Source organism: Aedes albopictus, chromosome 2, assembly GCF_035046485.1.
Source record: "Aedes albopictus strain Foshan chromosome 2, AalbF5, whole genome shotgun sequence".
Lineage (NCBI taxonomy): Eukaryota > Metazoa > Arthropoda > Insecta > Diptera > Culicidae > Aedes > Aedes albopictus.
Window position 1 is genome coordinate 474,187,428 of NC_085137.1, and position 24,701 is coordinate 474,212,128.

The 24,701-nt window shown below is 37.9% G+C and overlaps 1 protein-coding gene across 1 annotated transcript in view; it reads left to right on the forward strand.

The window, feature by feature from the left end:
- Positions 1-24,701, forward strand: part of LOC109622842 (5-hydroxytryptamine receptor-like) — a 668,994-nt gene that overhangs the window by 150,367 nt on the left and 493,926 nt on the right. Inside the window, exon 2 of the mRNA XM_029870762.2 lies at positions 19,094-19,124. The gene's annotated coding sequence lies outside the window, so the exon portion shown is untranslated. The remainder of the gene's footprint in view (positions 1-19,093; positions 19,125-24,701) is intronic.

Genomic DNA, 24,701 nt, shown 5'->3' on the forward strand with positions numbered 1-24,701 from the left:
AACATCGCAGTACCCGTGTTTGCTACCGTACTCCGTACCGAAGAGTACTCAAGTACAAAACTTGTGTACGTACAGAAGTACAAAACGAAAATCGATCCGAGCGCAAACCGAGAATGGAACCCGAAGCGGCGTTCGGATTGATAAACGATTGATGCCGAACTGTCAATCGTCGTTCGAGAAAGTTCTTTTTTGCACGATTGCTTCCCACTTCGTTTCGCATCGTACACGTGTACTGTACATATGTTCGAACTTGTGTTTGAAACGAACTTTGAACATAAGTACACGTTTGGGTACAGATTTGTGTGTTGCGGTTCGAACGCACAGTCAGAGTACAGGCGGAGTATAAATACAGCAGTACTTAGCGAGTTCGGTGTTCGTTTGGGAAGACTGCCGACAAAGGGTTCCACGTCGAAGCTCAATCATAAATACCTAGTCGACCGCAAACTTTTCCACGTCCTTTTTGTTCGTTGCCTCTTCGGAAACGTGCAACGGCGGTCCAAGCAAACGCCACCAGGGAATAGCTTTTATTGGTGTTTCAGCTTGCATGAGACTGCGGTGTCGTGATAGCTCTTCAGGTAAAGTTAATTTATTGACAATGCAAACGTCCATTGTTCGATCCCGGATGCAAACTTTTTTGTTTAATAATATCAATTTTCGTGTGTTACTGTGCGACAACATATATTGTTGAGTCTATAGCAGGCCTGCTAAATATCAGTCTCAGTGCCAGTTTTTCAGTCGAAAATGAATGACTGCGGCAGTCGTTTTTAGTTCCTCGATGTCAGAACTGACAGAGTTCGAGAGCTCCATTCGTGAGTGACCCAATCTGGTCTATAGATTTCGTTGGCTTTGCGTACCTGGACGAAGAGCGATACAAAACAATGGAACAACTTTTTTCTTCACAACGTAAGCCTTTCATGACGATTGGCTGCATAAATGAGTCATCCAATATGGAATGAGCTACGATGATTGAATAGTTTTCGTTTCTGTCGTCGACTTATTTTTCTGTCAGCCTTGAATTCACTGAACAACATACTTAAAATCCTTTTCCTCGCAAATTAATTTGCATTCATTTTACCAAAAAATATAAAAGGAATGGAACCCATTTTGAGCAAATGTGATCCCGTTTTCATCCTACCTAAAAGTATGCAATTAAGCGGCCTTTGTTTTATGTTTTGTTTTCGTTTTTTTTTTTGCTAAGAAAAAGGTTATGAGTGAGCATGATAACAAAAAGAATGGTGTAAATCGATGCCATAAGCGTTTGTTTATGAAATAGGATGAACATATTCATATTCAGCATATGAAGGGCACTACAAAAAACGTGCTCGTGCTGAAAATAATTCCAAACAAATCACTAATGAATTATCATAACGACAGACAGACAATCTGATTACCGAGACTCTATGAATATTTCATTAAGGCATGTTGTTCGTTGTATATGTATCATTTTTACTGATTATGAGTAAGAATAAAAGAAATAGGATAATAATTGATCTGCAATAACTGAACAATTTATACGGATTCGATAATAGAACAAGAACTTGTATGCTTTCTTAACTTTTATCCTTAACAGAATGAGATTAAAAAAACGAGTTTGGATGCGAAGAGATAACAATTTTCAAACTAATTTAGCAGTATATTATTATGTCTGCTGCAAACCGTGAAGTATCAATAATTATTATAATCATAGGAACGCCATTATTTTTTTATATTTTTGAAAAGAACAGTAAAACTCGTTAACTGTAAGCAAACAAGTTTATCGCTTTACTTCCTTTGTTGCACTTTTGACAGCTTGGTACGTTTGGTTATTGTACCATTGAAGAGAGAACTTAAATTTACTTTTAACGGTTTATTAGAATAATCAGTTTAATTAAATAATTTACTTGTATCTCTTATGAAAATAAACGTCGAACTTATTTCCGAGCTTATTTCATGTTCAACACAGAAAAATATTATCGGTGTTGTTGAATCCCGAATTTTTCGGCAGGCACACTAAAATCGATTTTTGTGGGCGATGAAAAAAGCGCATGTATGCATAGTAAGGAACCGATATCCTATATGCACAAATCTTTTCCATGCCATTTTGCTAATAATTATGTGTTATAATTGTTAAATTATTTTTTGAATTATTTGTTTTTCAGTGTAGTTGTTCGATTGCTCAAAAACATTGAGCATCCCTACTTTCTACAGCGATGACAGCTGACTGCAGAAACGTCATTCGGAAAGCGCGTGAATTGAGAGTGTAATAGTACCTCTTCTGCCGCGGGGTGGTGACACATGCACTAAGAAGGTGTCGCCGAAAATCCCCAAGAGTGACCCTTATTGCTAATATAGATATATTTGTTTCAATGCTACCCTTGAACATGACCGAGAGGAGACCCGTGTCCTTTCGTTGCTCGTTGACGTGGTTCCAGAATGCCTTCCCAGGTAACCAATAAGCATTTAAATAAGCCGTATACCAGTTTTATAACCGCACTCTACTTGCTTACTGTCATATGATAGCAGTTTGACTGCTAAACTGCCCTTAATTAGCAATTGAAATGCTGCTAAAAATCTGACAGCTGTTGCGTAGCATTTCAAATGCATGGTAAGGTTTGGTTAACAAGCCCCACAACTGCTACTTTTTTGCCATAGAACTGCTACGAGATGCAGAATGCACAACACATTTCAACTTTCTAATTTATCTATCCCGACAGTAACAGTCGCCATCATACGGATGTTCTTTCATTTATTAGCAATGAAGTAAATCAATTCATTAGCATTTAAGTAAATCAATGGAGAAAAGATTTTCTAAACAAATTTGCCCTGGTTTGTTTCTTATCATTCATTTTAGCATTCCCAGTATGCGAGAACCCCAAAACGAATCGAAATAAATCCCGGTGTGATGTTCAAGCCTTAAATAGACCTAAAAATCAGCGCTCATCACCTGATCGTCAATAGCTTATTCTGTAGCGCAGTTCACCATCATCATCAACCCGTGGATCGAGGGATTGAATCCCAATTTCGAAGAAATTAGCAAATAAACACAACTGTATATCCAGAACGTGTACTCTAGCTTCAAGAGTTGAACTAGGAGAGCGAGAAAAAATGAGAATAGCCAGCGAAACACTGAATTGGGGAAAATGAGCAGGGGAAATATTTTTGTTTTTGTTTTGACAATTTGGGGGATAGGAGGTATAAGCATTTATTCAGCCGTATACCAGGCCAAACCCTGCATTTAAGTAGCACTTATGGCGCATATAAGGCAGAACAGCATTCAACGGCCTGCTGTAAAGGCGTATATAGTGCTAAATAAATGCCATTTTAATTGCTTATTGGTTACCTGGGTTGGGATCGTGACGCAATTTTTGTTGATATTTCCGTTGGTGAGAATAAAATAGCGCGTTGTTGAGACGTTTGTAGCGGCAATTGGCAGTATAGTAATTCCGTTTGCAACGCTGGGTTTTGAATTTCGAGTACTTGCGCAGAGCTGATCGTTTTAATCTTTTCAACTGCTTCAGACGACTATTACTCCACGGAGGATTTGGAGGAGACTTTTTGGAACGTTCAATGGCGTACGAAACGATGTTAGATAACGTAGCAACTAAAGATTCGAGATCCTGATTGATGTAGTTCAGCCAATTGATGTTAGAGAGAAACATATTCATGCCGCTATAATCGCCATTTTTAAAGTCATAGTGCAACAACGTCTGAGCTGGATCAATGAAGACACAAGGTGATGTACTAGTTAAATGATATAAATGATAGAAAGTAATGTTATTCATTAAAGTTAAATGTGGAAAACAATATTCCTTGAAAGACCTTGAAACCTATGGGTGGAACAAGGATGAATCATAGATTGAAATAGTGTCATTTGAAACTCCAATCAACGATTTAAGCCAAACAGCCTATGAATTAGAGAAGGAAAAATCTCTGGGTAGTATATGAGCAAACAAATCGATTACAGTGTAATTCGTAGAAATTACTTTTCAATCCAAGAGGGCATGATCACTAAGCACAAGCACTCAATGCATATTTCTGCAGTATAGTTAGGAAAACCAGCTATTGAATAAAAGAAGGCAAAATTTCTGATTGAAATATAAGTACCTTTAGAGTCAATAATTATTTCAGTAACAAAACTTGAAAGAATATAAATTTAAGAAGGAAAAATTCCTGATCAAAAAATCAAACTGAATTGCAATTAAATACTACATGACAACACAACTTGAAAGAACCGCGCACACACAAAAGAAGAAAACATTTCCTTTAAAAATGTTGGTGGCTGAAATGCATATGGTTTATATAACAGCACTATAATGTTTCTCTCATGAGTAACAACAAAGACCCAACAAATATATTTTCTTTTAAGTGAGACACACCAGCTGGTAGCATGATCTACTAAAATGTTTGTACATTCGACCTTTTGTCACATTCGACCTTTTGTCCATTCGACCATTTGTCCATCGACCTTCTGTCCTGAAGCCATAAATTGACATTCCTGATGCTTAACATACATAACAATTTGTGCATTTGAAATGCTACATTAAGGCTAAAGGTTTTGAATAGCATTTTGTATGCTAATTAAAAGTATCTGAGCTGTCGAACTTCTATGCTACGGCAGGAAGCAAATTAAATGCAAATGTAAGACTGATATAATGCTTTTTGGTTACCTGTGTTGTGTAGACATTCGTCTCTAAGAAAAACACTATAATACATCGATAATAAACTTCTCCTCCAAAGCTTTCAATGTCAAGTTTCTAATAGAAAGCGTATAGAAAAGAGGCTTACCGGCACAATCTGCTGCTTTATTAATTATTCCCAAGAGAAACACCATTTCAAGCAACGAACAAGCACAACAACCAGCCCTCCAGCAAGATTACACGCTATTTCTCCATAGAAGCGTCATCTTACACCATTTCTAGTCAATGGCATCATAGTCCTGCTCAACTCAAGCGTATACCAGCCAAATGAGACGCGATTCGGCAGGAGGTAGGGCATTAAACGTCTGATTAGCCTTCCTAATAGCTTGCGTCAACCTGGTTGAATCTCGGCAGCCACGACAACAGCGAAACGAACAATCATCGTTCGTCGAGCAAGGCCCCAAAGCAAGCAAGAAATACGCGGCTTTTTAAGTATCCCTGTCGGCAGTAAATAAATGCTAATCACAACCCGTTCTTGCTCCCCAGGTCCTCATACCAAACCGTTTCTTTCCATTGTTCGGTCCACCTGCCCCGAGATAATGTCCACCCATTTGTCGGCCAACTCGAGTTGGCTGAAGTAAAGGCACGCGTGCCATCTGATGGCGACCGTGGCAGTTGTAGCATAGCGACAACAAATGGCCCGAACCGAAGACAGGTCCGAATCCGTTTCCGAGTTTATGGAAGGTAAAATGCGAATTTATCCAGCCAGTCGTAGCAAGGAAACAGTCAGTCGGTGGATTAATGGGATCCCGTTGCTGGAGCGATAAGACTTATTAAAAGGCAAAAGGACCAACCGTCGTCATCGTCGTCGTCGCGCCGTGTCGGTTCCGAAATGTCAGATTGAATATCCGTTTTGGTGGAACGTTCGGATGAGAAGGTGGTCGCGAAAGGTATTGGAGTGGGGTACCCTAAACGAGTTTGTTCAGGTAGTAGATCATTTCCGGTATAAAATGGAGACAATCGAGATGATTTACTCCATTGGGTGAATTTTATTGCCTGTATAAATGGGAAATTAGTTATTCTGAGCGAGCAACGGGTTGACGGGTTGTGCGTTCGTCCGGACATCTTGAAGAGTAGAAATACTACTTTCGATTATTTGCATCTCATTTAGATATTTAACTCTTCAATGAGAAACTAGGTGTTCTGAGTACTGTATACATACATACTATCGTTCTAACTTAATAAAACATATTTAGATTGTTTTTTTTTTGTTCAGTTCTAAGGAGGATAAGGGGCTTTTCAAAGGCATTTCAGGAGGGTTACGGGGCGCTGCAGGTGTCTGGGAAAAAGGGGATTCAGAGGCGATTTAATGGATCTTAGGAAACCCCTTCTCAGAGGGTTCCAACGTGTTTCAGGGGATTTCAGGGGGACTCAAGGAAATTTTAGGGGGATTTATAGGTGGTTTTCAAGGATGTGTTGAAAATCTTCAGGGCCGTGTCAACGGCTTCAGCGGAATTCTGGAGAGTTCTGGAGGCGTTCCAGGGGCTCTCAGTTAGGTTCATGGGGTCTCTCTTTAGCTAATCCGAAACCCGTTGGAATCCATTGGAAACCCCAAAAACTTCCTAAAACTTCTCTGTAACCATTTGAAAAAAAAAAGACACGGACAACGTCTTCAGCTTTCGGCTGTACAGACTGTTTTAAACTTAACATTAGACAACGGGCAACGGAGCATGCACCAGTGGAAACGGGGAAGAAACTATTCTCACGAAAAGTTTCAACGCCCGAAGCGGGAATCGAACCCTCACCCCATAGCATGGTGCGATTATAAGCTTGGTGACCCTAACCGCACGGCTACGAGGCTCCACAAGCCATTGAAATCCCCATGAAATGTCCCTGAAACGCACCTCCCAAGCTGCACACATGTCATAGAAGAGTCTCGGCAGCACCTCCCTCACATCTGTCTGGACTCCCCTCAAATGCCTCTGAGACTCGTTCTTTTAGGCTACCCCAGATTTCTAAAAACTTCCGCGGTCCCAACTCAAACCCTCAAAAGTAAAACTAGTTCTCGCGGACTAAGTTCCCTCACTGACCTAATTTCTGCACAAAATCCCGTCTTTGCATGTCCTGTTTTAATATATGCACAAATTCCAGTATACTATACCATAGAAGCAACTTCAAATTAATTGAAAGAAAATAGATTTCAATCCTTTGAATAAGCTTCTTACTGCTATTGCAACAACTAGACCAGGGATGCCCAACGTACGGCTCAAAGAGACGAACCAGCCAAGGGCTGAAAGTCTCTCAAATAAAGATAAATCAATCAATCAACGTACGGCCCGCGGGCTGGATTCGGCCTGCGACGACATTTTGTGCGGCCCACGACACGAATGAAGAAAAATAATAGAATTTGGCCCAAGGTATAACATTTTTTTGTTTTTTTTTTCCTTTTATCAGTGAAATTTAAAAAAAATGATTTTATTGGAGTGTATTTTTCTTGATTAGAATTTATATTTCATAGACATATTTTAATACTTCTTTTCGTTTACAAATTTCAAGATTTATTCCATGTGAAAGTTTTCGTGAAAAAATATTTCAACAAGAGCTTTGCGTAACTTTTGAAATAAATCACAACAAATCAATTATAATTCTACGATCATTCAGAAATTTGATTTTCGTCGTAAAATTTCAGCAAGCTCTGGTACAACATAGCAACATTTATAGGATTCAGGATGCAGCAAAATCGAAAAAAAAATACTTTTTTTTAATTATCTTAATCCTAGGGAGGATACATACGGAACATCGTATTTTACAAATCAGAGAATCAGAGAATCAGAGAATCAGAGAATCAGAGAATCAGAGAATCAGAGAATCAGAGAATCAGAGAATCAGAGAATCAGAGAATCAGAGAATCAAAGAATCAGAGAATCAGTGAATCAGTGAATCAGTGAGCCAGATAATTAGAGAATCAGAGAAGCAGAGCATCAGGGAATTGAAGGATCAAAAATAAAAAAAAAATAAATAAAAAATCATTGTAAAAAATTCTGAGCATCAGATAATCAAAGAATCAAATAATCAGAGAATCAGAGAATCACAGAATCACAGAATCACAGAATCACAGAATCAGAGAATCAAAAAATAAAAAAATCAAAAAAATTAGAAATTTAAAAATCATTGTAAAAAATCAAAAAGTAAGAGAATCAGGTACAAAGAATTAGAGAATCAGAGAATCAGAGAATCAGAGAATCAGAGAATCAGAGAATCATAGAATCACAGAATCAGATAATCACAGAATCACAGAATCAGAGAACCAAAGAATCAAAAAATCAAAAAGAATTAAAAATTATAAAATCATTGTAAAAAATCAAAAAGTCAGAGAATCAGAGAATCAGAGAATCAAAGAATCTGAGAATCAAAGAATCTGAGAATCAGAGAATCAGATAATCAGATAATCAGAGAATCAGAGAATCAGAGAATCAGAGAATCAGAGAATCAGAGAATCAGAAAATCAGATAATCAGATAATCAAAAACAAAATAAAAAATCATTGTTAAAAATCAAAAGTCAGAAGATCAGAGAATCAGATAATCAGTGTTGAAACGAAAGTTTCATTTTCATTTTTAGAATTCTATTTTTTTCGGGTTGAAGCCATTATCTTCACAAGCACCTTTCAGAAAAATAAAAAAAAAGTTTATTATCGTCGTTTTTGCCTTTCTCGTACACTAAGTGTACTGGAAAGGCTATAGGTTCACTCCAAAAATGACTTTTCGATAAAAGGCCCGGAGGGTCGAGTCACATATACCAATCAACTCAGCTCGACGAATTGAGGTGATGTCTGTGTGTATGTATGTGTGTGTGTACAAAAAAAACTCACATCACTTTTTTGAACTAAACCTCAACCGATTTTAATGACCGATGGTTCATTCGACGCGAAATGTGGTCCCATTGTTTCCTATTGAAAATGGTTCGGATCGGTCCAGCCGTTCCGGAGTTATGGCCATTTAGGTGTGCCGGACCGGTACCCCAGGAAGGGGCCAGATATGAAAACGCTACAAACCCATCCATGCGACACATCAAACTACGGCATTTTCGAAAACTTGATGAACGGTAAGCAGAAAAATGGTCTTAGAGCATATCTGAACCAGTAATGCCCCGGAACCGGTTCCGGGTGGCCCACCGGAAGTGTCCAAACATAAAAGTGCACTAAAGCCATGCATGCGGCATATCAAACCGCAGCTTTTTCGATACCCTGATGAACAGTAAGAAGGAATACATTCTCAGACCATATCGGAACCGGTAGTATTCCGGAACCGGTTCCAGATGTCCCGCTAGAGGTGGCCAAGTATAAAAGTTAACCAAAGCCATGAATGCGACATATCAAATAGTGGCTTTTTTGACATCCTGATGAAAGGTAAGCAGGAAAATATTCACAGAATATATTTGAACCGGGTGTGTTCCGGAACCGGTTCCGGGAGTCCCGCCGGAAGTGGTCAAATATAAAATTGAACTAAAACCATGCATGCGGCATACCAAACCGCGGCTTTTTCGATAACCTGATGAACAGTATGCAGGAAAGCATAACTTGATGAACGGTAAGCAGAAAAATGGTCTTAGACCATATCTGAACCGGTAGTGCCCCGGAACCGGTTCCGGGTGTCCCACCGGAAGTGCCAGAACATAAAAATGCACTAAAGCCATGCATGCGGCATATCAAACCGCGGCTTTTTCGATAACCTGATGAACAGTATGCAGGAAAGCATTCTCAGAACATATTGTAACCAGTAGTGTTCCGGAACCGGTTCCAGATGTCCCGCCAGAGGTGGCCAAGTTTAAAAGTTAACCAAACCCATACATGCGACATATCAAATAGTGGCTTTTTTGATATCCTGATGAACAGTCAGCAGGAAAATATTCTCATACCATATGTATCTGAACCGGTAGTGATCCGGAACCGGTTCTGGGTGTCCCGCCGGAAATGGCCAAACAAAAAAGTAAACCAAACCCATGCGACAAATCAAATCGCGGATTTTTAGGTATCTTGATTTGGCAAAAAAAAGTTTCCGGCCATATTTGGAACAACCGGTAGTATTCCTCACCGATTAAGGGTGCCCCATCGGAAGTTGTCAAATGTAAAGGAGAACCAACCCCATAAATAGCTGTTTTGGTAACCTGATGAACGATTGACAAGAGAAACAATCATAGACCACACTTTTGAAAACCAATACTGTGCCGAAACCGGTTCCAGGTGCTCCGCCGGAAGTGGTCAAATGTAGAACGGAACCAAACGCATGCACACCGCGCATTAAATATCGGCTTTTTCGATGACGCGCAGAACGGTCAGCAAGAAAATTCTCAGGCTACTTTAAGACTACCGGTAGTGTGCCACTTTCGGACCACTTTCGAGTGTCTCGCCGGAACTAACGAAATGCACAAATTGTTTGACAGTACATCAAATAGCAGCTTTTTTGAATACACGATGATCGATTCGTAAGAACATAGCCTCAGACCATATTTTAGACAACCGGTAGTGTCCCGAAACCAGTTCTGGGTGTCCCACTGGAAGTGTTCAAATGTAAAAGTGAACTATACCCACGCATGCATGAGACAAAACAAATCGTGTTTTTTTTGGGTAATCTAATGAACGTTAGCAATGAAATAGTCTCAGACTATTATTTGGGAGACCCGGTGTGCTCCGGAACCTGTTCCGGTACCGCATCGAATGTAACCAAATGTACCATGCAACATATTACATCACGGCTTTTTGAATAATCCGAGGAACGGTTAACTAGAAAATATGCTCACACCACATTACAGACTACTGGTAGGGTTGCACAACCAGCGTTTGGAGCTTCACCGGAACTACGAAAGTAAATAAAATCAATGCAAGCGATAAATATATGTAAGAGAACAAAATCTTACAAATTAAACCCACATACAAACAGACGTCGCACTATACTCACTACCTATCGCTCTTGTTTTCAACGGTCAATAAGATATAGCCCAAATGTTCAGAAAAAAGATTGTGATCTGTGATTGTGTAAAGAGTTATAGCTTAGCTTGTTAGTATCGTCTTGATATTGATCAGCCTCCAGTGTTAGTGAAGGTGCTCAACAAAGTGCTCAAGCAGTCAACTGAGAAGTCTGATATTTTTCAGCCCTGCTTATACGTTGAACATAACGTCGGACTATGTGCAATCAATTAATTTTAAGTCAATTCAAAGATGTCTTTGATAAAATGCTTGTTTTTCTATAAAAATATTCGGATTCAGAAACACTTTGACTTACGTTGCCAGAAAGACTGTACCCAAGTAACACACTTGTCACCGACAGTGATGGAAAACAGTGAGGAATGCAGCTGAGTAGACACAAACGCAAAGCTATCCTACTCGTGAACAACAGAAGCCACAATATATTCGCACTTCCTTCACTCGCGAGCTAACGAAGCTGGTCGCACTCGTGATTGATTCGCGAAGCAGCTCTGAACATTTTTCAATTTTGTGAAAAAACGAATTTACACGGCCGACAGATTAATTTTTCAGGAACAATAAAGGATAAAACACTACTATCTGATGGATAATTACTTGTTTTGCTATTAAAATCGCAATAAAATGCAATTCCCGCATCTCCACTTGATCTTCGCGAATAAAAATTCATGAGTGTTTTTGTTTTTGTTTTGCTTTATACTCGTGAAGCAAGCGGGTGCGAATAAACTCACACACGGCTTACTCTCGGCACCGCGAGCAAACCGTTTGATGCTTTTACACTCGCGAGTTGATTCACGACGAGAGTATTTTTATCTCTGGTCACCGAAGAGTCACGGCGGCGCAGGTTTTTGTTGCGCATAAGTCACTGTGACTTACTTCTAACAAATAAACACTTACTTGCTAGAAGTAAGTCACAGTAACTTCTGCGCAACAAAAACCTACGCCGCCGTGACTCTTCGGTGACAAGTGTGTTACTTGGGTAAGAACATGTTCGACGAGAAAGGCACTATCACCACTAGGTGGATTAATTTGGGTTTTTTTTTAATTTTTGGCCCGTGGACTGATATGGAGTGTCACATGTGGCCCACTGCCGTGAAAGGTTGGGCAGACCTGAACTAGACCATATTGGGCCGCAGCTTGCAACATGGCTGGCCCGAAAGCATGTTTTCGAAGTAAAGTACCTAGTGGTTTTCTATTCGTCAGTGGGTACATTCTGACCTTGTTTTACGATCACTTTTTTCACTCCAAAAATATAGATTAATGTCCATTTCAACCATTGCTCTAACTTTTAGAACAGTTATGTATATAATGTTCAGCAAAGTTCGAAAGACAATAAAAAATGGGCTTCTTGGCCGAGCGGTTAGAGGCGTCAGTCGTTTAGGTGTCTCGTAAGCCTCGGAGTGTGGGTTCGATTCCCGCTCCAGTCGGGGAAAACTTTTCGTCAAACGACAAATTCTCCACTGAGCTATATGTGTTGTCCGTTGTCTAATGTTAGTAATGTTCAGCCTGTGCGGCCTCTGGCCGAAGACGGTGTAAATGTCTGTTTACTAAAAAAAACTTATAGCTTTGGATATTTTATATCCATTGTTAGCTGGCAACACTGTTCATGTAGGAGGGCATTAGTACAGAAGGTCGAAGGACAAACGGTCGAAAAGGACAAAAGGTTAAATAGACAAAAGACCGGGTTTGCATTCAGGTACAATTGACGTGGACTAGACGGAAACATAATTCGAGGGACAGTTATTCAATCTGATTATTTTAAGGAAATTGTAGTTCTTTTAAAATATGTTTACTTGATATGGAAGCTAATTTATGAATTAGTAATTGATACCAAATTGGCCATGAGGCGTTAGGCGAGGTACAAGAACAAATTCGATAATTATCTGTCGTTCTATTATGCATAGTGGTCCCATGTTGAAAAACTGGAAACTGAGAAAAACGCGATTAAGGCGAAGCTGGAAGCATTTCCTCATTTTTTTGGTTTTTGAATTTTTATAAAATAACGAAGCAATATTTTCAAAATCGGTTTTCGTGCACATGTACAGTATGGCTCAAGGTATCTTCTGATTTTTTTTTTGTGGTGGAAAAAGTTTTCCATTTTTGCAGAAACCATTTTTTTGTGAAATTTTATTCAAAAATGGTTTCTGCAAAAATGAAGAACATTTTTCACCACGAAAAAATATCAGGAGATACCTTGATCCATACTCTACATGTGCACGAAAACCGATTTTGAAAATATTGCTTCGTTATTTTATAAAAAATCAAAAACCAAAAAGTGAGGAAATGGATCCAGTTTCGCCTTAAAGTTTCAAAACGTTTTTGCTTTATTTTGACAAAGCGGTGCACCATATTGAATTTTAGTTTTCATAGTATTGTGAGAAATCACTTATATTTTCATACCTCAGGCATCTTTGAATCAAAAATTTATGCACATATTGTATTTTTTACTAAACAATATTTAGTGGGACTGTTATGCCCAGAAACGTGGTCCTGTCGGCCAAATTTCTACGCATATCAGTCCCACAAAAAATACTCGTCTTTTTTTGTTTGACGTAGTCTGCTCTGCACAATTTTGTTCTATGTACATTTTTTTTAAATAACAAAAACTGTTACCTTCTTTTATAGCATTATAAGACTTTCATGCATAAGGTTCAAATGTCTTTAAGCAAAACGGAGCCGAGAGACAACATAAGAGTGTTGAGTAAGAAGGTTAGTGAATTGGTGAGTGAGTGAGTGTGAGCTGTCCCAAGATTGAGTGTGTCAGTTGCTGACTGAGAAAGTTATAGAGCTTTGGGTTGTTCCGTGAAGGTGAGTATGTTAGTAAGGGAATATGTGAATTAGTGAGTAAGTGTGTATGAATTAGTGAGTAAATGAGCTAGTGAGTCAGTGAGTGGGGCAGAGAGTAAGTGAGTTGGTGGGTTAATGAGCATGTGAGATCTGTTCGGTGGGAGTTAGTATATTAGTGAGTGAATTAGTGAGTTAGTCAGTGAGTTGATGAGCGAGTTTGTAAATGAGGGAGTTAATGAGTGAGTGGATGAATGAGTAAAATAATTAATGAGGGAGTTATTGAATGAGTAAGTAGGTGAGCAAGTTGGTAAAAGATTCAATTAATGGGAGTGAGTGAGAAAGTTGGTAAATGAGTGAGTTGATGACTCAGTGAGTGAGTGAGTGGAAGAAAATGAGTGAGCTAGTAAATTAGCAAGTTAATGAGGTAATTGGTGAGTTTGTGAGACATTGAATTTCATAGTTAGTGAGTAAGGAAGTTGGTAAGTGGGTTGTTGAATGGTAAAGAAGTGATTAAGTGAGCTAGTGAATGAAGTATTAAATTAATACATAAGTATATGGCTGAGTGAGCCAGTGAGTTTGTGAATTAGTGAATGAGTGAGCTTATTAATGAGTGAATGTGTGAGTAAATGAGAGAATTAATAAACAAGTGAGTATGTGAGTGAGTCTGTTAATGAGTGACTCCGTTAGTGAGTAAATGAGTGAGTTAGTTATTTAGTGAGTAAATGATTGTTAGTGAGTAAATGAATGTGTTAGTGAGTAAGTGAGAAATATGGTGAGTTAGTGAGTAATGTAGTGAGCTGACAAGTAAATGAGTGATTGAGCGAGTGAGGAGTTAGTGAGTATGTGAATTAGTGAGTGAGTGAGTTTGTTAGTGAGCTAATGTGTGGGTAAAAAATGAGTAAGTAAGTGAGTGATGTAGTTGGTTTATATTTTAATGAGTGGATGAGTTGTTAAGTGCGTGAGTTAGTAAGTGAGTGATGTAATAGGTTAGTAAGTAATGTAGTGAGTTAATAATTTGATGAGAGGGTGAGTTGCTGAGTGCACTTGTTGGTAAGTGAGTAAGCCTGTTATTGAGTGATGTGATGAGTTAGTGGGTGATGTGGTGAGTTGAAGTATTAATTAGTGACTGAGTTGATAAAAGAGTGAGCAGATGGGCAAACGAGTGAGTGAGTGAGCTGGTGAGTTAGTGAAGTAGCGACTGAGTGAGCCTGTTAGTAAATAAAGGTGTGAGTAAATAAGTGAGTTAGTGAGTGATGTAGTGAGTTACTAATTTAATGAGTGAGTGAGTTAATGAGTGAACAATTGAGGTAGTGAGTGATCCCACATATAACAGACGATCATGCTAGCATATAAAATGTGTGTAAACCCTTTCAAACGTCATTTCAATGAGGAAACCTAACTGGCAATTATTTAGAGATGGCGCAACGATCTCATTCATAGCGCTTGTGTGCAAATGACAAACGCATGCAGTCCCTGTCAGATAGCACTCACTGCAGCAATTAGTTGTATAGATGGAAGCAGTGACCAAGGTATATTGTTTTTCTCGTATTTACACACGTTTTGAGTTAAATTTGATTTAGGATACACATCTGTTATCTGTGGTGAGCCCATTAGTGTGTAAGTGAGTGAATGTGTGAGTAAATGAGTGAGTCAGTGAGTGAATTAGTGAGTAAGCGTGTGTGCGTGAATGATAGTGATGGCCTCGAATGATGGTTAATGAAGATTGTCATTAAAAAAAGTTTACGAGTAAAATATATAGGTAGGAGATACCGTCACAGGTTAATGATAACCCATGACTTCTCCCCCTTCAATGTTGCGGTAGCTAGCATAACTTGGATCAAAGTGTTCAAACCTTGGATCTGACGGGTAGTGTCCTTTCCGTAGACAGGAATGAAACGGTTCAGCATGCAAACAACGTCAGCATAGATCGGTTGACTATGTGGATCCTATCCGTTCAAACGCTCTGACCTAAGTTGCTGGCAATGATAACATTGTGATCGTTGGCACGGAGACATTATTTCATTGGTTCAAACGCATGGGATCCAAACTGTCAAGCGTCAACAATTCTCAATGCACTGGATTTTCATTCTGTACTGCTGCACTGCTGACTACGTAAAGAACACTACCCGTTTGATCCCTTCCTGGTGTAGTCATTGTGATGGAGCTGTAGGCTGAGATATTTTACCACGTTGTGTTACACATTGTTTTGTATTGTTGTGAAAAACTGGCCTCATTAAGATTGCTGTCAGCTAACTTCTCTTACATATGAATTAGAATATTCACAGCTACCCGCTCACTTAGGACATGATTTATTTGCCAACTTACTCACTTTTGAACCCCCTCACTTACCAACACACCTACTCGCCATTCCACCAACTCCCAAGCTCACTTTACAAAATTTATTCATCCACTCATCTAGACATTTGATGTCTAATTCACTAATTCATCAGCTTACCCACCAAGTCACTAGCACAATCATTCAAAACCCGGGTAGAGGCTAATGGCAAACAAAGGACAAAATAATAACTGGTTTTGCCATCATATCTCGTTTTGCCATTCTTCTGTTATTATGAAAAACTTAAAATGGCAAATCAATAGCAAAATATACAATCATAGCAAATCTAGTCATTGATATGTTATTCATGAATAATGCTAAATAACACATCAATAACAAAAACTACTATCATGGTAAAACTTGCAATTTAGCACCTTTTATAATGAATTGTATAAAATATCAAAACGGTGTCAGGCCATTCGGCCGAAGGTCATTAGGCCGAAGGCCATTCGGCCGAAGGTCATTAGGCCGAATGGTCATTAGGCCGAATGGTCATTAGGCCGAATGGTCATTAGGCCGAATGGTCATCAGGCCGAATGGTCATTGGGTCTTCTTCTTGCCGTTACGTCCCCACTGAGACAAAGCCTGCTTCTCAGCTTATTAACTGAGAGCTTCCTCTGCAAATGACCATTTTGCATGTGTGTATCGTGTGACAGGCACGAAGATACTTTATTGATGCTGAATCTACTGATATTTTACCCATGAATTTTTCCTTCTTTTAAATATAGGCTGTTCTTTCTAGTATCATTGCTGAAATAGTTTTTGGCGCTGAAACTGCTGATATTCAATTCATAAATTTTTCCTTCTTTAAAACATAGGCTATTCTTTCTAGTTCCATTGTTAAACTAGTTTTTGTCAAAAATTGTTGGAAAAGGTAAAAACAACGGCTAACTTTCAATTCGTCCTGATGACCATTCGGCCTAATGACCATTCGGCCTAATGACCATTCGGCCTAATGACCTTCGGCCTAATGGCCTTCGGCCTAATGACCTTCGGCCTAATGACCCAGCATCTATCAAAACAATAACATAATTTACATTCCTAGCTAAATTTGCCATTATTTTGATATTGTGAGAAATTATTTATAAACATTAGGCACCATAACATATTTTACTCTTAATATACCATTAACTATTATATTGTATATTTCAAGCATAACTTTTCAATTCGACGTATCTCACAAAAGTAAACAAATCCGGATTCTCAGCTGTGTGTATGATTTGCAATGGATTCTATTTGATGAACATCAATTTATGTTAATTTAGAACTCAAACAATTAATAGAAATAGCTCATTTTACCTTTCTTCTGCTACTTTTAAATAGCAACTGAACCATTATTTTAAAATTGAATTTGAACAACTAAACCTACCATTATTTTGATTGCCACATAAACAGCTAAATTTGTTCTTCTTCTGTTATCAATAACTTAAGAATGTCATATTTTGTTATTCACCGATAACAGTTAATTTGGGTCTTATTTTGTTATCAATATCTCAATAATAACTTATTTTGTTCTTCAATTTCATCCGCATGCTTTACCATTACTTTGTTATTACAATGGCAAAATAAGTTATTTTTAAGTTTTTCTGCTTCAAAAATTTTGTTATTATTTTTGTTATTTTAACTCTTATTTCAAACAAACAAATAACACATTTTGCCATTCAAACATTCTGTTTTAATGGTAAAATTTGCCATTCTTTTACAATTAAGCTCTACCCGGGAAACGCACTCACCAACACACTTACTCATCAACCTGTTCACTCTTCACGCATACTTTCACTTCAACTCATTTAGTCACCGAATTTACCACTTACCCAAGATCCCAGTACACAGGGTCAAAAATTTGTCCAAAAAGAAACCAATTCTCAATCATTTTGTTTGACTTAGGGCCGATTTCTTCACCTCGGCTTAACCGGTAAGCCAGGCTTACCCATATAGTTAAACCTGGTTTAACGCTTAAGCCAGGGTGAAGAAATCGGCCCTTAATCGATTTTTCATTAGTGTCAAAAAGCATTTACTATGCAGCATTGAAATATTCATGCTAAAGCTTGAGTCATTTAATATCTGGACGCTCTGTTCAATTTACTGCAGCGCCCGTACTGGTCGGATCCGAAAAAATTTGACAGAAATTTGTTATGGAATGTTGCCTCCTTCAGTGCTGAAAATTTTGTCACGATTGGTTTCGTTTCTTAAAAGTTATACGTTATGGAAGCCGGGCATCGAAAATTAATTTTGGACACACACTTCGAAAATCCGACGTGGTCAAGTTCAAAAATTGCGAAATATGTGAAAATGGACTATGGTCAGCTTCCCGGACAAAAATTTTATAAAGCCACAGGTCGGGGTGATGTGCTTAGTAAGTTCAAGTTTGTTTTTGCCAATAAGAAAGTTGATGATCTGGCAAGGTATTTGCAGCAGCGGCCAAAAAACAAAGGTTTTCGTGACAAACAGGATAATGGATTCCAAAATGTACAAACAGGAGTGCCTGAAAAAGCGTGTTCTTCCGTTCTGTACAGCTCACAAAGGATCTGTTAAGTTTTGGCCAGATCTGACAAGTTGCTACTACAGCAGAGAAGTGCTACAGTGGTATCAAGACAACGGGGTGGATTTTATCAAAAAAGAAATCATTCCACCAAATTGCCCTTAGTTCCGCCCAATCGAGAAATATTGCGCAATTGTTAAGCAGAAGTTGAAGAAGAGTGGAAAGGTGGTTGGGATGCAACACAGCTGCAAAGATGGTGGAACAAAATAGCCGCTCAGGTGAATCAACAGACTGTCCAAGATATGATGAGTGGTATTCGGAGAAAAGATCGAAATTTCATAAAAATCGAATCGGAATAAATTTAAGGCTATTTTTCCTAGAAAGTTCAATAAATATCCTTGATTTTAAGTACAAAATATTGTTTATTTCAATAACATATTTCCGAGACAGATCCGTTTTTTTGCGTCCAGATATTAAATGACTCAAGCTTTATTAATCGGAGTAAATAACTAAAAATGTCTATTGCATGAGCTTTGCGTATAAATTTTATAGTGGAACTGTTATGCGACGAAATTCAATAGTGGGACAATTTGACTTGACATGTTTTTCATTGATTCTTCGAACATAGTATGTTATTTTTTTATATGAAAATATATTTATAATAGAGCGCCTGGTGCAAAAAATTCAAAATCGTCAAAAAAAAAACCATGGGGCAACTATGCTTAGACCGGCAGTATAGGTCGGTGCTAAGACGGGAATTAGATAAAAATCGTATTGGACACTTTTTAAGACATACAGGATAGGCATTGCACAGTAATTCTCAAGCTTCATCTGTTTCGTCGAATTATGATTCTCTTCCTAACTAATTTCATTTCTAACTTTCTTTTCTTTCAGATTGTGTCGCACTTCGCCATAATTGTGTAAGGTAAGCCACCGCCGCGTTCGCTCATGATAACTCCCGTCATACCCAAGGAAGCTTTTCACATTTAAAAAGTTTCCATCCCATCCAAATGAGACGCGCTCCACGGGTTTTTCGCAAATCCGATTTCCAATCCCGGAGGACAGCGCCAGCGCGCGCTACCCAGATAACAATCCTCGGTGAAAAGTTTTCACTTTACTGTTGGTCGCAGTCCAGAGCAGTGCGCTGGAATAAGTGTTCTTAGTTCTTGTCTGTTATTCTGTTTTCTATGTTTGCTAAGAACCCACGTGGGAAAAACCACATCCAAGGACTGGTTCATCTTTTCCTTGTTCTTCTTTTTGATGTAATGTCTGCACTGTGGTAGAACCTGCTTCTCAGTTGGTGTTCAGATGGAGCACAGATATTAACTGCGAATTGATACTGGTGTTGCACCTGTCATCCTTGGCATGATTTTGCTGATCTCCCGCGCGCATGTTGGGTGAGCATGATGAACCCATTAACTGCATTAATATTTGAAATAAAGTGGATTGATCTACGTCCTTTTTTCTACAAACTCTGAAAAGAAGCACTTCGGGGATAAATACGTACCCTTTTTCCCTACAACAAAAGTCGAGAAAAAGAAAACCTTAAACCTGTCAGAATTTCTGTCATATTCCGCAATCCAGAAAATGGTTGCAAAGAAATCCCATCAGCCCCCGTGTCAACCCGTGTCGAGTCTTCCAGTGTAGTGCCACCAAGGGCACTGTATAAATTTCCAAATTAAATATTAAATCTCGCAAGCCTTGACTGGCGTCATCGTCGCCGTCGTCCTCGTCGTTCTCGTGGTCGACGTCGGTTTGCCCGTCCTGAAAGCTGGTGCAATTCCCTATTCAATTTGTATGTCGCCCTGACGGCTTGGTTGCGTTTCGCTTTGCTCCTCTTTCTCAGGGCTTTAAAAATATGATAGTGATCACCATTTCATAGTCGACCTCTCCTGGTCGTCGTTGGTGTTTGGCGAAACTATGTACAGTGTATTTTTTTTTGCGCATTTTAGTGCGAATCTGCTCGGTGGTTGCCACGTCTAGCTTGCTTGTGGCCTTGGTAAGAACACTCTTTTCGGGGTTCAAACAATTGCCGCAGCCATGGTTGGAGAAGGAACTCGAGAAGATGGAATCAGTTGGTGCAAATTTGCACACAAGTGGCGAGAAGGAAGATGCAAACTTCTTGGAGGATTTTTCGCCTCAAGGGGACATAAATCAAGATACTGCGGGATAGAGCAGGAATAAAAATTTGACAAAGGAAAGTGTGGCAATTAGAGGAACGATATTTCTTTGATAGAAGAAGAGTGGGTTTCTCGGGATTTGGGAAGAAGGACTGGAATCTCGTTGAGCTCTCAGTAGAGAAAATGTGGGACATAGGAGATGCTTATCTTACTAAAGCATTAGGTTTCCGTCAGTTACATAACCTTAATGGAAGTGAAAAGTAGCTTGTTCTTTGCATTTACTGGTTCAATTGACAATACGGCACCATATGCTCTCTAAAAACTACAACAAAACTATGCTGGATAATTAGGCCGAAGCACATAGAGACGAATCAATTCATACACTTTGGGAGATATACCCCAAAAGAGCAAACTATTTCTAAAAGAAGGAAATACAGATGTAACAAGCAGCTTAACCGTAAGTCAGTTTTTTGAAAATGTATGTGGCAATTTATTTTTGAGAATTATGTAGACAATTCCTTTGGAAACTTCAACTCTTGTATCAAATGCTTCGGCATTGGCTTCGTGAACTTCTTTAGAAATATCTTTAAAAATTCCGTCTGCAACTTTTTATTTTTTCTTCATGAGCAATTTTTTTGATAACTATTTCGGCAATTCCTTTGGATTTTTGTTCGATAACTCATTAGAAAATTTCTCGGCAATAATATAGGTTATTTTTTAAAATACCTACGGTATAACCATGGGCTCCGTGACCGTGGGATTAGTGGCACCAGTCTTTTACGCGAATTGTAAGCCACGGAGTGTGGGTTTGAATACAATTCCAATCGGAGAAAAATTTTCATCGAATGGAAAATTTATTAAAACTTGGTAGTTCACCTGACATTTATTTTCGTAATTATTTCGATAGTTCCTTTCGAAATTCATTTGAAAAGTTTTTTGAAAATCCTTAGTCAATTCGTTCAAAGTTTATTGCCTTAAGAAACCCTAAATGAATTGCCCGAACAATTTCAAAGGAATTTCCTGTGTAACTTTTAAAGGAATTGTCGAAGAAATTCCCAAGAAATTACTAGAGATGAATTTGCCGATATAAATACAGAGAGAAATTATTTGAAAAAATGCTGAAATAAATTACAAAAGTTATTGCAAATAAAATATTAAGGAATTTTGAAATGAATTTCCAAAGAATTTGCAGAGAAAATTGCCGAAGCAATTTTCAAACCGTAAAAAAATTCGAATATATGTATTAGCGTGGCTCAAAATACCACATGTCAAAAAGTTCGATGGGCCCCATTCTCATTTCGTTTTATATGACGCCACGATGCTCTGGTCAAATTTTCAGCTAAATCCGTTAACCTTAGGGCGGTGCTAAACTCGTTTGAAGTTTGTATGGGAGTTTATATGGAAAAAACATCGTTTTTAGCATTTTTCTCATGAGGAGCATTATTTTTACATAAAACATATAATCGATTATATAGAACTATAGTCTCACATGTGCTGAAAAACTTTGTCGAAGACCGCAAAGTCATCCGAAGCTTGTAAGAAAAGATATTACATGCAGACCATCTGGTGGTGCTTAACATTTAACATGTAAAGGAATAACAATAGCAATAAAATCTCATTGAATGAGCCCGTCATGTCTAGGCTATAGCTTTTTTCGCAAGTGTCTGATCACGTTGCGGTCTTCGACAAAGTTTTTCGGCATAACCCAGGCTATATTTGTATGGGATCGATTACGTGTTTTAAGGAAAATTTGAACCCCTCCGAAGAAAACTGAAAAAAACGATGTTTTCCCATATAAACGCCCATACAAACTTCAAACGAGTTTAGCACCGCCCTAATGTTAACGGATTTAGCTGAAAATTTGGCCAGAGCATCGTGGCGTCATATAGAACGAAATGAGAAGGGGGCCCATCGAACTTTTTGACATGTGGTTTTGCCATACAAGCTTGAGCCACCCTAATATGTATTCAAATACAATTTTAAAAGAGTTTTCTGAAGGATTGCCAAAAAAAATTGGAAGATATTTCCGAAGCTGTTCCCGAATTACCCTGACGATATCTCAGAATACTAGCTAAAGAATGAAAATCAAATCATAAAAAAATCAAGAAAAGCAGTGGTTTTCCAAAGGAGCTCTGAATCAATTGCTAAAAGAAATCCATAGCTGTTTATTTTTATTTTTATTTTTTTTAATTACTTAATAGCACAAGTAATCACTATTGGTTTTCAAAGTAAATGCTACTATTTCTATATCTATTGTTCCTACTATCTAAACGCCAATTTGAACGACATCTAGAGCAACGGTGCTCTTGTTGATCGTGCGTGAGTGGAAAAGTTTTCGAGGTACTTTGGAGGGTTGTTAAGAATCTTAAATGTTTGATTACAAATCCTGGTCTTTAGATGATTGGCAAAGGTGCATCCCAAAAGAAATGTTTCATAACTGGAGATATCATGGTTATACTTTTAGAGATTGTATACATATCTAATGACAGCTTTGTGAACTTAATTGAGTTTTCTCAAATTTTTCTGCGAAACCAGTCCGAAAAGTATGTCTCCATAATCAAAAAGAGACATTAGCTGTGAACGTGCCAGACGAAATCTAACATGCTGTGGAGTGAAATATCTTAGAGCTGCGAGAGAATGAAGAGCGTTGTAGACCTTCCTGCATTTTCAAAGAAACTGTTGAAAAATTCTAAAGGAACTCCAAAAAAGCATCTTAATCAATTGTCTGGAAAATTTCCATAGGAGATTCCAAAAAACTCCCATCAAAATTCGAAAGCTTTTTTTTAGCAAACCTTCAAAAGCCAGTATTATTTAAAATGGTCCAGAATGTGAGACACATAACGCTTAGACCAATTAGGTAGCTCAAGACAACACTAAAGCAAAATAGTGAGCGAATCTCGAACTTGATTGATTTCTTGAAGAAAGTTTTCATTCGTCTCAGCAAGTTTGCCGAAGACAATATATATATATATTGTCTTCGGCATATATATATATATATATATATATATATATATATATATATATATATATATATATATATATATATATATATATATATATATATATATATATATATATATATATATATATATATATATAGATAGAGGATAGACTAAACTGGAAACTGTCAAGATCACTGTCAAGAAAAAATCTAGAAAAACCTTGAAGGAATCCAAGAAGGAGCTCCGTGAGGTATTCGTAGTGGAACTCCTAAGGGAATCCTTGACGAAGCTTCTGGGGGAAGAAGCAAGAACTCCAAGAAACGTTTTGAGGAATCTCAAAAGAAACCCTTTGACAGATCAAAAAAGAACATTTTGAAAAATATCCAGAAGGAACTGCAAGAGGAATTCTAAAAAAAGGAAATCCGTGAAGAAACTTTCTTACGAATTCAAGGAAAAACTTCTCTTACATAGGATTCCCAGAATTACTTCCTCGAGGAACATCTGGAGGAACTGCTGGAGTTATTTCAATGGGAACTCCTAGGGGTCCGTCGAAGAAACCTTAGAAAGAAATTTTAGACTAACCTCTGAAGGCACTCCTGGAAGGGGGAATTCAGAAGGAACTTCTGAAGTAGTCCCATTTTTTTGTTTTGTACTTATAATAATAAAAAAAATAATTAATGAATTGCCTGAGAAATTCATGGAGAATTATCACTCTGTAGCAGGTGAATTCGCTTGTTATTTTGCACTAACCTTCAAACAGGGGTATTTCATCAATGGGTTGCAACAAAAATATAAATTCGACAGCATCAGATATACAGGGGATAGACAAAATGATCGGGACAGGAAAATTTTCACTTTTCAAAAAGTGTTCAACTAGCTGTAACTTTTCGAAGTGTGCTTCAAATATTCTCAAATTTTCACTGTAAGTTGATCAACTAGTTGTGCATCAGTGCAAACTTTGATCTGTTGTATCTTCGGATATAATGAACCGAATGCAATGAAATTTCGACCAGTTTTGACTTATATAATGAGCTCTGAAAAACGTTTGACTTAACTTAAAATTATTACCAAGAGAAAAAGTTATAGCGATTTCATTTATTTTATGATTTTTTAGTAAATTGGTCTATTTTTAATATTCATCTCGTTACTTTCTCAATTTATTGCCGGCTGTGTTGTTACTTTTCTTCAAAACATATTTACATTCAAGTCAATTAGAGGGAATTGAAATGAACTACAATTAGCATCTCGAATTTTGAAACGATGTTGAAATTTTGGATAATTTGGTGTTTTATTAGAAAAATAATCTAACCGTTATAATTTTCTTCCGTGTTAAGAATTTTAAGTTAAGTCAAAAGTTTTTAGAGCTCATTATATAAGTCATAAATGATCAAAATTTCATTGCATTCGGTTCATTTAATCCGGAGATATAACAGCTCAAAG